Raw genomic sequence first — 15,108 nt, forward strand, 5'->3', positions numbered from 1 at the left:
GCGAGCATCTCCACAACCATTATGAACAACAACGGAGAGCTTCCACACCCTTGCCTAATTCCTCTTTTAACGCTAAACCTTTTACCAGTGCCATAGCCTAATGACACAGAGCTATTTATATCATTATACAGTATATCTACACTGAACAAAAATATAAACGCAACACTTTTGTTACTGCTCCCATTCCCCATGGGTTGGACGTAGAGACCTAAAATTCATTCCAGATACACAATATAACCATCCCTCCCAAACAGTGGTCACAAATCAGTCCAAATGTGTGGTAGTGGGCACATCTGCTATATTGAGATAATCCATCCCACCTCACAGGTGTGCCACATCAGGATGCTGATCTGACATCATGAGTAGTGCACAGGTGTACCTCAGACTGCCCACAACAAAAGGCCACCCTGGAATGTGCAGTTTTTTGCGCTATTGGGGGTCTGGGGACCCAGAACCGGTCAGTATCTGGTGTGACCACCATTTGCCTCATGCAGTGCAACACATCGTCGCATGGAGTCTATCAGATTGTCAATTGTGGCCTGTGGAATGTTGGTCCACTCCACTTCAATGGCTGTGCGAGGTTGTTGGATATTCGTGGGAACTGGTACACGCTGTCGTATACGCCGGTCAAGCACATCCCGAACATGCTCAGTGGGTGACATGTCCGGTGAGTATGCTGGCCATGCAAGAACTGGGACATTCTCAGCTGCCATCTGCCCTGAACAATGTGAACCATGAGTCATCCGTGAAGCGCACACCTCTCCAACGTGCCAGACGCCATCGAATGTGAGCATTTGCCCACACAAGTCTGTTACGGCGACGAGCTGGAGTCAGGTCAAGACCCCGATGAGGACGACGGGCATGCAGTTGAGCGTCCCTGAGACGGTTTCTGACAGTTTGTGCAGAAATTGTTTGGTTGTGCAAACCAATTGTTCCAGCAGCTGTCTGGGTGGCTGGTCTCAGACGATCTTGGAGGTGAACCTGCTGGATGTGGAGGTCCTGGGCTGGTGTGGTTACACGAGGTCTGCGGTTGTGAGGCTGGTTGGATGTGCTGCCATATTCTCTGAAACGCCTGTGGAGACGGCTTATGGTTGAGAAATGAACATTCAATGCACGGGCGACAGATCTGGTTGACATTCCTGCTGTCAGCATGCCAGTTGCACGCTCCCTCATTGCTTGTGGCATCTGTGGCATTTTGCTGTGAGACAAAACTGCACATTCCAGGGTGGCCTTTTGTTGTGGGCAGTCTGAGGTACACCTGTGCACTACTCATGATGTCAGATCAGCATCCTGATGTGGCACACCTGTGAGGTGGGATGGATTATCTCAATATAGCAGATGTGCCCACTACCACACATTTGGACTGATTTGTGACCACTGTTTGGGAGGGATGGTTATATTGTGTATCTGGAATGAATTTTAGGTCTCTACGTCCATCCCATGGGGAATGGGAGCAAAAACAAAAGTGTTGCGTTTATATTTTTGTTCAGTGTATTATCTTCCTAAATTTATCCCCAAATCCAAATCGAGTTAGTGTTTCTAAAATAAAAGGATGTTCTACTGAATCGAAAGCTTTATAAAAGTCCAAGAAAAGAATAAAACTGTCATCACTAATTAGATCATTGTAGTCCAGTAAGTCTAAAACCAATCTGATATTATTATGAATGTTCCTGTCTTTCAAAAACCCTGATTGTGTCTCACTAATTATACTTGAAACCCCTTGTTTGAGCCTTGTTGCAACTGAGCTAGAGAAAATTTTATAATCTGTATTTAATAAAGTTATGGGCCTTAAGTTATCCAATTGTCGTTTATCTTTGTTTGGTTTAGGAATTAATGTAATTAATCCTTGTTTCATGCTAGACATCAATTCTCCCTTTTCAATACTGGCCAGTATAGCTTTGAATAAAATTTCCCGTAAGTCTTCCCAAAAAAATTGGAAGAAATTAACTGTTAGCCCATCTGGACCAGGGGATTTATTAAGTGCCATTTTCTTAACAGATGCATCTAACTCTTCAATTCTGAAGTCAGATTCACATAATTCCTTAAATGATTCATCAATTTTAGGGATCAGATTATCTATTTGATCAAAAAAGACATCACAATCTGCTTGGGAGAACTGTGAGGAGTATAAATTGGAATAGAATGTATAAGTTTCATTCTCCAAAATTTTAGGGTCGTCACATTCAATGCCATCAATTAACAGAGAAGATATAAAATTTCTTTTCTGTCTGCTCTTTTCTAAATTAAAAAAATATGAAGAATTTCTTTCCCCCTCCTCAATCCACTTGGCCCGTGAACGCACAAAAGCTCCTTCTGCTTTATTTAGGTAGAGCTGATCTAATTTAGTTTGCAACTCCATAAGTTTACTCCTTTCTTGGGTATTTAGATCATCTTTACTACAGCAATAAGTAATTTCTTGGAATAATTTACATTCATATTCTCTTTGCTTTTGACTTATGGTTTTACTGAATTGAATACTAAATTCTCTAATTTTGAATTTAATGAATTCCCATTTACTGGTATAGCCTACAATTAGATGATCAGCCATAATATCTTTTATAATTTTTCTGACTATGTCGCAGTAGTCTTCATTTTGTAAAAGTTTGGCATTGAACTTCCAATAAGTTCTTTTATTTGATTGTCTAATTTCCGATTCTAAGCACAGTTCAATAAAGCAATGATCAGATAGAGGTGCATTTGACATCACAACTTTTACAGTGTGCCTAAGAATGATGTCACTTCCTAGCCAATAGTCTATTCTAGATTTACAAGCTCCATTTGGTTTAAACCAAGAAAAGCTCTTAAATCCTGGATTTCTTACTCTCCAAATATCTGTCAAGTTGTTATTTATCAAAAATTCTATAATTAAGTTATTTTTTTGTGGTCTACCTGTCCTTGAGGGCCATCTATCAGTCCATTCATCAGGAGTCATGTTCCAATCACCACCCATTAAAATGTATTCTGTAGGGTATCGATCTTTAAGTTCAAAAATATTTGAAGTTATATCTTCTAACATAATTTTATTCTGACTTTCATTATTATATCCATAAACGTTGACTAAAATGAAAAACAAACTTTCAACTCTCATTACAGCAATCAACCAATGACCATTCAAGTCAGTCCGTTGTATTACAAGATCCCCAGGAAAGTTATTGAATAAAATTGCTACACCCCCCGACCTCGTTGAGCCATGGCTAAACAGGATTTTGCTACCCCATTGGTTTGACCAAAAAGATACATCACTATCAGATGAATGAGTCTCTTGTAGAAAAATACAGTTAGATTTTTTACTTTTGCAGTACAAAAATAAGGCTTTTCTTTTAACAGATTCTCTTAAACCCCTAACATTTAAAGAACCAAAACAAATGTTAACATTCAACATGAACTATAGACAGAATATCACTCACCACGTGAGAAAAAGAAGGAAAAAAAGTACTAAATGCTGAGCTCCTTAGACCGCTAACAAGTTTCCACTATTTCAGTTTTTGTCATTTTTAGTTCTCCTGTCTTTCCTCAACTTTGCGTCCATCAATGAAGGCATGTGGACCACGAAAGTAGGCTCGTTTACCCACACGTCTTGCTTCCTCCACCAGAGGCCATAGGCGCTGTCGATCTTGTATGTCCTCCTGCGGCAACATCTCTGCGAAACTGATGCCTTCTTGCTTGCAGGTTGAAGAGTCTTTGGTGCACCTCCACAACTCTTCTTTAATTCGCCTCTGTGTGAATAGAATAATGATGTTTCTGTTTCTGCCATCAACTCGTTTCCCTAAACGGTGGACAATATCAACGGCCTCTTCTAAGTTCAAGTCAGGGGCAATCTTCTGAAGCGTTTGCAAAACCTTCACTCTAATGTTTTCATCTTTGTCTTCCTTCATCCCTTTCAGTTTTAGGCACCACCTCATTCGGTAGCGCTCCTGTTCTCTCACTCTTCTTTTCAAGTCTTCATTGTCTTTAAGCAGCTGTTCATTCGCATTTGCCAGTTTAACAACTTTCAGTTTGCAATCAACTATCTCTGCAGCATTAAACTCTACAGCCTTAGCCAAGCTGGCAACCATAGCTGCACTTTGTCTGTTTTGTTCCTTGATATCCTCCAGTTGTGCTTCAAATTTTTTGTCAAGTCCCATAATGGCTTCAAAAATAGTTTTATTGGAGATATCGTCTTCCTTCTCTGAAGATTTTGTTCTTTTCTCCTCTGGCGGTTGTTTTGAAGGAGTTGGCGGCGCCGAGTCTGCTCCCCGTTCTCGCTTGTTTAAGCCCACGTTGGCAGCTTCAGTGTTAGCATAGCCATGGTCACTGACTTTAGCATGCGACGACGTCTTAACATTGGGGTTTGACGGCACAAATTGCAGCTTTGCATTCTTAATAACCTTTTGGGCATCCATAGTTATAATTCGAGTGGAAAGAGAATGAAGTTACTTAGTAAATTTTGCGGTCTTTCGGAGCTCCTGAAAAAAACACGACTGTTCAAGCCGCCATCTTGGTGCCTCCCGATAGAGCGATATAGTCAGAGGCCCTTTCTCAATTCTAAGTACGCAAGTATGTACTCGCGTTCTCGGCGAGACCGGATTTGCCGAGACCGCACGGGAGCACGGACTTGCCGGAAACGGGAGCACGGACTCGCAATTTGTACAATTGGAACACCGGCATACTTGATGATGTCACAGGTCCAGAGTTTTTACTGCCGTCCCCTCTTAATTTAACTGTGAGTAATATGTTATGAAGCTTAACTTTAATCACAGCCAAACCGGTTTACTCAGGAACAAATAAAACACTGAAATAAGCCAAACATTAACATTTAGAAGTGATCTAAGTGACTTATATATCATGTTTAACCTCAGTGGTGAAATCTCTATTAATAAAAATAGTGTACATGTACATACGTGTACATACCTTAATAAAAGGGGTGAAAACGATGTGCTGGGAGTCCGCTGTTCTCGCCGGCTCTAATGATCCTTGACCTCGCTGTCTGCTATGGAGCTGGCGGGTCACAGACGTCTCCGAAAACGTCGGAGCGCGTTTGGAAATATATGATATCTTGATAAATCGAGCAGATATTTGAAGTTTACACAGCTACATTCTCGCTTGAAATAACTTAAATGTTTATTTTGTGACCCAGAAAGAGTAATATTTAAAAGTTTTCAGCCCCGCTCGTCCGCCATTGCCGCGTTTGAGTTTTGGACGAAATGCATTCTGGGATATTTAGCTGTACCAAGTCCACACAACTCACCACCGATGCATGCTCGATAAAACGGGCGGAGCGAGAACTCGGCTTGATGCGTACTTCGAATTGGAACAGTACTTGGTCTCCGACTGATGACGTATCACGAGTAGACGAGAACGCAAGTACGCACATTGAGAAAGGGCCAAAATCTCTATGTTATCTCCTGAGAACAAATAATATGATGTGGGTGTGTCTGCAGGCTTCAGCACTGTGAGCATTAAACACAATAAAAGACTCACAAGTTCCTGCTCAAAGGTCAGCTGCCTTCAGATCAATCATTAACCTGCAGCAGGTTGTGGCCTGATGTGTTTGTAAGAGTTTCACTTTCAGGAGGTGTTTGTAGGAGGTGGAGATGTTCTAAGATCAAGTGCGTAATCGTCTCTTTGTGTAAACGCTAAAAGCTGTGAGCCAAAACTCTCTGCTCTGAAACTCTTCACTCAGTCCTCACGCTGAGAGTTTAGAGGCTGAACTTCTTGTTCCTCCATAACACTTTTCATGAAACAGCAGAAATGAGCTTGTGTTTCTCAGCAGTGCGCACACAGAGAACCGATCCTCTCTGCTCAGTCTGAACAAATCAAAGTGAAACGTCAGTGAAAACACAGCTGCTGATCAAACTGTGTCAGATTAATGTCTCAATGTTTCACTGTGAGGTTAAAAAATACATAAAAATGATTTAAAGAAGTAGGAGGCAGATTTTCACAATAAGAGCACTTTGTTTTTAATTCAGTTAATGTCAAACTGTCATCAACACCTCTGTGTTGTCTCCGTCTCTGAGCAGATTCAGGCATTACTCAAATAATAAAGGCTTTTTTTCACTATTATACTTTTCATTAGTCTCCAGGTTGATGATTATAAACAGAATTATTAAAGTTTTTATCATTTCAGGCTGAAAATCAACATGAATTTGGTTCTAATCAAAGAAGCTCCTTTAATGTGTGTCATTAAAATCCTCACACAGACTTAAAAAGGCGACATTAACATTAAAATAAATGAAAGAAGCTTCAGCTGAGAGCTTCATGCAGTCATCATCAGCAGCTCATAGCAGTCACAGCTCTTTATTACGCAGCTTTGCAGGAATTAAAGTGGCTGAAGTGTCAGAGTTTGTGTGAGAAGCTGCTTCATGGACAGCTGTACACACGTCTTTATTATTTCTTCATAAATCAAACACACAGGTTTGTCTGCAGATGATTTAAAGTGTGTCGTTGTGCAGTTAAAGCTGTTTGTGTGACGCCCTGACCTCCTGTGAATGAAACAGCCAATCAGATCCATCAGAGAGAGAGCAGGAAGTGTTGTGTGTTTGTGACAGAACAAGGAAACAGTGATGATGATGAACATAAAGGTCCTCTGATGTTTCCTGTTACAGTAACGCTTGTTCATCTGTTGCTCTCCTACACTTTCCTATAAATAAAGGAGAAAAAGTCCGTTTAGTTTCATTTCCTAGAGCTCAGAGTTACACTTCACATTCCTGCTGTCACATCAAAAAGCTTCACTTTGGTCCAACATCTACATGTTAACATGAAACACAGACAGACTCAGAACATCTGGAACATCTGCACTTTGACCCAAACTGTTATAGCAGGATATTTTCTGCATATTTCTTATGTTGGACCTGTTTGAACTGTAAACGACCTGTAATCATCTGTAAATGGTGTGAGACACACTGAGGCCACCTACAGGGCAGCTGGGGAACAGCAGGGATCTGAAATCATACGAGACGTTAGTGAGTGAGAAGAACAAACGGACTTAAGATGGCTCGAAGTGATCAAAGTTGGTCTAAAACAGAAGATAAATCCAAAGCAGCATCAGATGAATGTTACCATTTCCAGTTACGGTGCCCTTCATCTAATATGGAAATGTGTTGTTTTTTTTGCCGTGTTGTTGTTCTTCCTATTGTGTTTAGGCCAGAGATGCTCTTCAAACAGCTGACAGACATGACCACATTACAAGAACATGGTGTGAGTCCGATTTGATATTCCAGTCAACGCTGAGAGACCTTAACCAGGAAGTCAGAGGTCAGCTGATGCTGCGAGCAGGAAGTGAACCAAGGGAAAGGTCCACTCTACTCAATCTCAAAGAAAATATGCTGGTGTTTGTTGATGTTGATGGTACAATAAAAATATATAATATAATAAATAATAAAATATCATGTGATGATGAGATGTGTTGTTGGTGTTTGTATTTTCTGTAAATGTCTTTTTAATGTAAATGCTTTGTTCCAGACGGACAGGGAATCAGTTGCTGTACGATGACATCATCTTGATGTTGACGAGGAGGGCGAGAAAAACTAGTTTTGTCCTGCAGATGGCGATCTTGCACCGTGTTCAGAGAGCCGACACTTTGATGGTGCTGCTCTACTCAGCTTACTTTAGCCTGGGTTGGACTCTATATGAGCAGCTTCCACTCTGGTTTCACTCTTAAACACACTTGTTTGATTTCACTTGTAAAAGTTGAAGAATAAATATTTTATTACAAAATTATTTGTTGATGCATTTTTTTAGGGTCAAATATCTTGTTTGATTTGAGGAATGAACTGTTAGGGTGGAAAAAGTGAATCAGGTTAAAATAGTGGTGCTTTATATCAGTGAAGATGTATAATGTAATTTAAAATGTTGATGATGGGTTGTAGTGGGCTTGTACTTACAAAACTGCCTCATTTTATTGGAACGATCCACAGTTGCATCCATTCACGGATGACATCTGACATCATTTGACATCTGGTCTGAACACGTTTGTACACAAGATGCCTCAGTTCTGGATGTTCCCACAGACTCCTCTGTGCACCTAAAGAAAAGGTCAAGGGTCAGCAGCACATGTAGTTGGGACAATTCTTCAGTCGCACAAACTACACAATCATTTTCCTCCAATGACGACTTTTCACTTGCAGAAATGGTCCTGTGTGATTTCCAGGCTGTGATATAAAAACTAGTTCCTAATGGCAGCGACTCACTCAGTAAACATGTGTTTCCTTCACCAACCTCACACACAGATCCAATAAGATCAGGAAGTGGGCAGTATAGTACAATATGTGTTATTCTGTGCTGCACTGCCCAAACTAAAGATCTGCTGAAGTGTTGGAAATGATCCAGATGTTTATTTTGGACGATACAGCAGAAGATCAGACATGAAAGTGGAGATAACACAGAAGACCTGCAGCAAAGGTCAGAGGTCAGACTGGGCCCTGGATTCAACAATGAGCCAATGATCATCAAGCAGTGACTAAAGCAGAGCCCTGACGTTCTGACATTCATCACACAGTCAGAACAAATGTCTGCTGATGACTTCATCTCATGAAACGACTGATAGATGTCAGTTCATTGATCAGCTGAGCTGCTGATCTTCATCGTCACAGAAACATTCAGCTTGTTTCAATCAGTAAATAACTCCCACTACTCCCAGTTTGAACTGTTCCCACTCAAAATGCTGTGAGAACAATGATCATTGTAGAACTTCACAAACATCACGTGTTGTTTTCCACATGTAAGATCAGCAAACACACAGAAACTTCCTGTTGCCACACACGGCCTCTAAAATCTCTTCCACGCTTTCTGTCTGAAGTCCACTCTCTGTGTCGGATCCACAGGAAACAACAAGATCTTATTAACATGGTTTTCAATGTGTCTCCTTCCAAAAAGTCCAACCAATGAACAAATGTGTGTATTTGTGGAGGCCGAACAAAAGCATGACACATTTCTCTGTTTCTATAAACTGGAGTCAAACACAAACATGAAGAGTTTCACTGACAGACTCCAAAATGCCCCCACAGTGGATCAAAGGGAAATCCTACAGTGTGGCCAGAGACTCTTAATGGCTCCAACATCAACACATCCACAATGTTGGATCCAGTTCTGCCTCACAGAGTTACTAAGACACACCCTCTGCCAGCATCACAACAGCTCCACCTGCTTCACCTGCCTCCTCAGCATCTGTACACCTGAAGAGAAAAGAAAGGCTCCAACAGCTCAAATCTACAAAGGATTCATGAAGTTTCATCCAACAATAACATGTTTGCCTTCCACACTTCTATTATTCATGATCACAAACACAAAGAACTTGTGCAGCCCTGATATCAGCCCTAATATATGAGTGTGTTTGCCCAAAGACTGAAACAGCATCAACATGACAGCTGTAAGAAATCTTCTCTCAGCCTTGTTTGGCAGAAGATCCCTGCAACAAAGATTGTAGCTGAAAGATGACGTGTGTAAAGTTTGCTCTGTGGGAGGGTCGAGGCTGTTTTTAGACCTTTGATAGTTTCCAATCCAGTTCTGACAGACAGGAATAAAAACAACATCATTAAGATCAGATCATGGAGCTGTTTGCTGCCTTGTTTCTATCTTCACATTACAAGACTTTACTACAATAAAGATGCTGACATGTGTCTGTAGCAACAACATCATTGAATCTAGAACAACTGGAGCCAAACCAGTGGCTCTGCTGGGATCACTGGTGAGCCAACACTTCCTTGTTGATGCAGATTTCAGGGCTTCCTTTTGCTCCTCCGTTATAACTGTTCTCTCTTCTCAACACATGATGACACAAAGGAATCAGCAGTGACAAAGATGATGCTGAAGAGAAGCACACACTTCACACATATAACAGACCAGTGCAGTTACACACACCTCTGCTCGACATCAGGCCTCAAACAAAGACACAAAACACTAACTTGACTCTAAACAGAAGAAACGAGCAGCTGTTTCTGTTCTGAGCTTATTTATATTTGACACACATGCTTCTCTTTGTGCAAACACACATCGCACTATAAGGGTAACCTCGCACACAATGATTGGACAGCACAGTGATGATGCTGGGAGATCCTATACGCAGCAACACAGAAACACTGAGAACTTTAAACAATGATGGAAAGTGTTATAAATGACTTGTTGGCCTCTGATCTGTCACAAACAGCTGAAACGTGTCTCTCATGAGTCACATGAAGGTTTTTGACAGAAAGGACAAAAAGTAGCTGCAGTCAGTTTGTGTCATTTTTAGATTTATTCATCTGGGAGAAAAATCTGAGGGACATTAAAATGTGTTTTCAACAGAGACAAGAACATGAATATAACAGAACAGGTAAATGAACATGTTTCAAGTAAACAGCTGGACTGATCAGGTCCAAACACAGAGTGATAAACTTGTCAAACAGCTGTCATATCTTTATATAGAAGCTCTTTATAAATGCTGCTCACTGCAGTCTGTTTACTAATAATGTCAAAGTGTTAGAAACACAGAAACATCAGAATGGTCTTTGTTCACAGAAACCTGTCTGGGATCCTTTGTTGTTCTTTTGATGCAGAGTTACATTATAAATATAAAGAGTTATTTCAGAGTCTCATCAGTTTTCCTGCATGTCTTTATTTAACACATCAGCAGGGCTGAAGCTCTCATGTTAAACACACACTGATCTATGGACACGTTCATGTGTTTCTAACAGAACCAGGCTGTTATCAGCCTGCACTAACATTATGTCACACACACTGAATGTAACAGTGACAGTTTACATCATCACACAATCAGCTGTGATTGTTTCACTGTCATCAAACGAGTCAACAGGAAGTAGAATCAATAGAAACCAATCATTTACTGACAGCATGTCTGATGGAAATAAGTGCAGATTATGTATGAAGTCTAACTGCACACAGTAACTGTGTTACAATAAGGACTTAACAGCGCCCTCTGCTGGAGTGTTTCAGTACTGCGTTAACTAGAATACACCACCTCCTCCTCACACCACCTGCTACAGCTCTACTCTTCTATGACTACAGTCATCCACAGCACTGATGTGAGGTCACATGGTTCATATGTAAGGAGCACAGCTGACCTCAGGTCAGTTTAATGACTGTGAGCAGCAGCTGTGTTATTGTCACTGTGACAGGGAGACACTCTCAGACACAGCGCTCATGTCAGCTTGTTCTCATGCAGGAGGATCAGGAGCTCCATGTTTGTCTTTCTGTTTGAATCATGATGTGTTTGTGCCATCAGAGTCTGTCATGAGTACTCAGGGTTTCACAGCAGCTCTTCTGGATGCTGACGAGGACTCCAACCTCATGTTTCACCTCTCTGAGCTTCTGATGTCTGTGAACACTCGTGTTTCTTCTCTGGGCTCATCTGGACAAAAACACCTTTCTGTGTTTGGCTGCAGCCTCATTCTGACTGACAGGAAGTGTGTTATCCATGAGCTGCACTTCTGTGAGGAAGTTTCCTGCTGTGTTTCCTGTCTGTGGACAAACACGAGTGTTCCAGCTGAGGACTTGCTTCCTTCCACCTGTCCATACAGGACATCACGCTGTCTGCAGCTCTGTAAATGCAGCTCCAGGTCCTTCCACGTGCTGCTCTGTATTTGTGCAGTTTGTAGTGTGTCCTGGGAAACGTAGCACACATGGTGTTCTTCTGCTGTTTCCTCCTTTCACTGAGTGTGAAACACTGACGCTGTGCTGTTGTTCACAGAGGGGAGCTGATTCTAGCTGCAGCTGGACTCTGTCATCTAACTGAATGTGTTGGTGCTGATCACGGGGCTCTGAGGGGGGAGCAGCAGGAGGACTCTGGATGCTGACGTCAGTGTATCTGTGGAAGCTCCCACAGCGTGTCTGTCATTCAATATTGTGCTGTATATTGTATCTATGCAAAGATGAACAGACTGTGTGTTCACTGGTCTCTGTGCTGCAGCTCTGATGTCATCATCACTCCCTCGTCCACCCTCAGCAGTCCCAGCATGCTGCTGTGGTGCACCCCACCCTCACTCTACACCTGAGCCACAGACCACACCCTCCACCTCAATATACACCACAGTTTTCTCTGCTGTGGAAATGAGATCAGGAGGAAATCATCATTATTATTATTTAATAAACGCTCACATTAATGTGGGCTTATTTGTTTCATATTAGAAACATTAGTTGACTGTTTTTAGTATAAAATGGTCAAAGTCCCTCTTTTTGCTCCTCCCCTCACCTGTGGATGGGCGGTGCTGTTACCGTGGTGACAGCTTGGATGTGTTTCAGTCCTGCCTGGTTATCACTGCAGGAATCTTTCACATTTATTACAGGTAATAACTGATTTTTCTGTGTATTATGAACCAAATGTATCCTGATACACACAGAGATGGATGAGCAGAGGTCACATGATGAAAGAACAAACATGGAGTCTTTGATTTATTTAGATATTTATTGATGAATGCAAACAAACCTGACACTGAACCATCGTCCAGCAGAACAAACCTGATCACATGACCTGCTGACCCAAACAGTGCAAAGCTCCATGGCAACAACAACAAACAGCCTCACATATGTTAACAGAGGCTGTTAGAAGCACAGAGTCTTTACAGTCTTTCTCCTGTTTGGACACAGATCTCTGCACATCTTCATCACAGTTACTCACAGACGTGCAGAGTGTGTGGATATCAAAGCTAAGTTTCCACCATGTTTGTAGTCTGTACTGGGACTCATGGAGCATCTCTCTATGAGCACTCAGTGCTTTAACCAGTGAGTCCCAGTTTAACCAGCAGCCTTCACACCACACATCACACAGACATGGAAACTTCAAACCTCAGACTGAAGACACCATCAGAAATAAACAGATTGTGATGAAGATGAAGAACTGCAACAGTTTGCTGTGGTTTCTTCTGTTCCTGTCAGAAATAAGAGTCTGGCAGCACTTTGCTCTCCTTCCACATGTTTAAGGAGGAAGTGAAGAAGAGCGAGTGAGTCGTCTTCCTCTGTGGGCCCAACATCAGGCAGCAGCCACGTATTTTTAAAAACCCAGCACACTGCTTCAGAAACACTGAGTCCAGGTGACCAGAGTCATGTGATCAGTGAGGTCTTCACTCAGGACGTCACTGCTTCAGGACCTGATTCAGAGGTTTATAAGGACGTGGATCATTGGTGCTGATGTTGTGTGAGAGCTGGTGAACCATGGGGAACATAAATAACAACCAGGCCATCAGCAGTTCTACCCCCAGCTCTAAAACCTACATAATACACTATACATATAGTTATATAGGTTATAGTATGTTATATATAAACGTAGCTGAAGCAGTTTCATTTGTAGCTTCACGCTGCACTTCACATGTTTGTCCACCAGATGGCAGCACAGAGGCCTGTGTTGGAAAGCTTTGAGTAATGAAGCGTTTTCAATCCAAGCTTCAGAAAGCTTCATGTGGTCATCAAGGAAGCAACCAGGAAATATCTGCTGTGTGTAAAAACAGCAACACAAGAATCCAGGATGAAGACAAGAAACTCAAAGCTCACAAAACAGGTGGAGCTAATTTTGTGACGTGTTTCTGTAAAAACACCACAGAAGTGAATCATCAAAGTTTCCATGTGAGCTGATGATGCTGCTGCAGAGTTTCTGTGAACCTCCTGTGACCCCGCCTCCTCATACAGAGACATCTGATTGCTGTTCAAACTGTATCACGTGGACACATGTGACTGTGTGTTGTAGTATTGATCCCAATGCTGGTATCAGTCCTGGATCAATAACACTGGATGGATGCGTTCAGCATGGAGCCCTGAGCTGTGTTACAGACAAACATGGAAACTGACAGGTCTGTGTTATTCACAGTCTGTAACACTTCTAAACAACAGAGGCTGACCCAAGTGCCTCAGAGCCAGGCACGCTCACATCACAGCTCTCTAAATAAGCCAGTTTCAAAATAAGAGCTGAAAGCTGTGTTTGCTTGTGTTAGCTTATTATTGTGGAGACTAACATTCAGTGATCATGTGTTCAGACTCATAATGATTACTCTCAGAAATCCTGATCTTTGTATTTACTGTGTGTTGGATCAATAACTGAGATTCATGGTATCACACAGCTGTGCTGCTGCTGATGTCAGCACATCTGGAACAATACGAGGTATCTGCTACCAGACTGAGCAGGACGTGAGACCTGTGGACTGTTTAAAGCTGTCCCTCCACAGCTCACTCAGACCTGATCCACACCTCAGTGATATTCTCTGACTTCCTCAGTAGAGACAGAAACCATTCAGATCTGGGACCATCAGCTGACTGATGATGTCACACAGACTGTGTTTTTCAGGAACAGTGATTCTGATGTGAGCCTGCTAGCTGACAGCAGACCTGATGAAAGCACATGTTCACATCTGTGAGGACAGACTGGACTCTTTGACTGCACCTTGGTTCTCCTCAGAGGTCTGTACAGGAGCATGTCCACCCCCACTGAAGATCTCAGTCACTGTGAAACATAGAAAGCTGCTTGTGTGGCCTCTGCCTCACATGTAGATACAGCTACAGGTTTCTCTGTCAGTCAGACTGAAACAGTGTCCTGATGCTGCATCATTCAGCTCTGTGCCCCAGTCAGCATCACTGGGAGCTACCAGTGTTTCTGCCCTTTTCCTGTAACACTACACTCAGCACAGGCTCAGCTGGTATCCAGTGTTGGACTTTGGCTTCAGCTGCTGTGATAGATCCTCTAACATAGATCAGCTCTGCTACATGTTGTTAGATAAGTGCAGCTGCTGTCATGTCCTGATGTTTCTCTGGCTCAGCAGCTTCTCCATCAGAGGTTCACATGGAGCTGATCCAGTATCTCCAGTAACTGTGTTCTGTGCCTCACTGGTTCATCCTTCTGTCTGTGTGACGTCAGTCAGATGTTGAAGTTCAACTCTGTAATCTTCACTGTGTCACAGAGTTCAGTGAGTCCCGTTATTCACAGTATCAATCAGATCATCAGAGAACAGCTGATCAGCAATCAGTGGTGCCAACAGCGCCTCCTGTGGTGAGAGGATGCAATAATGCAATGTAGCATTTTTCCACTCAACACTTGCAGTCATGGAAACTGTCTGTTGGATCTGTGTGACGTTGCTTTCTTGGTTAGAGTTCCTCACAAATGTCCAGATGATTCTTCTAATGAGGCGTCGACCATGTTTTCAGCTCTTTGGA

At 42.2% G+C, this 15,108-nt stretch overlaps 1 protein-coding gene and 1 long non-coding RNA gene across 2 annotated transcripts in view; both read right to left on the reverse strand.

Annotated features, from left to right (window-relative positions):
• The window catches only part of LOC146679642 (uncharacterized), a 167,233-nt gene that overhangs the window by 12,744 nt on the left and 139,381 nt on the right, over window positions 1-15,108 (reverse strand). The gene's annotated exons all lie outside the window — the stretch shown is intronic.
• LOC146679643 (stonustoxin subunit beta-like) overlaps window positions 13,646-15,108 on the reverse strand; it is a gene marked incomplete at its 5' end in the record, with an annotated part of 2,904 nt that continues 1,441 nt past the window's right edge. Inside the window, one exon of the mRNA XM_085450354.1 lies at window positions 13,646-15,108. This exon is cut by the window's right edge and continues 1,220 nt beyond it.

Source organism: Copadichromis virginalis, unplaced genomic scaffold, assembly GCF_057382275.1.
Source record: "Copadichromis virginalis isolate Kocher_CV1m ecotype Utaka unplaced genomic scaffold, C_Virginalis_male_GT1.1 unmapped_scaffold_1, whole genome shotgun sequence".
Classification (NCBI taxonomy): domain Eukaryota; kingdom Metazoa; phylum Chordata; class Actinopteri; order Cichliformes; family Cichlidae; genus Copadichromis; species Copadichromis virginalis.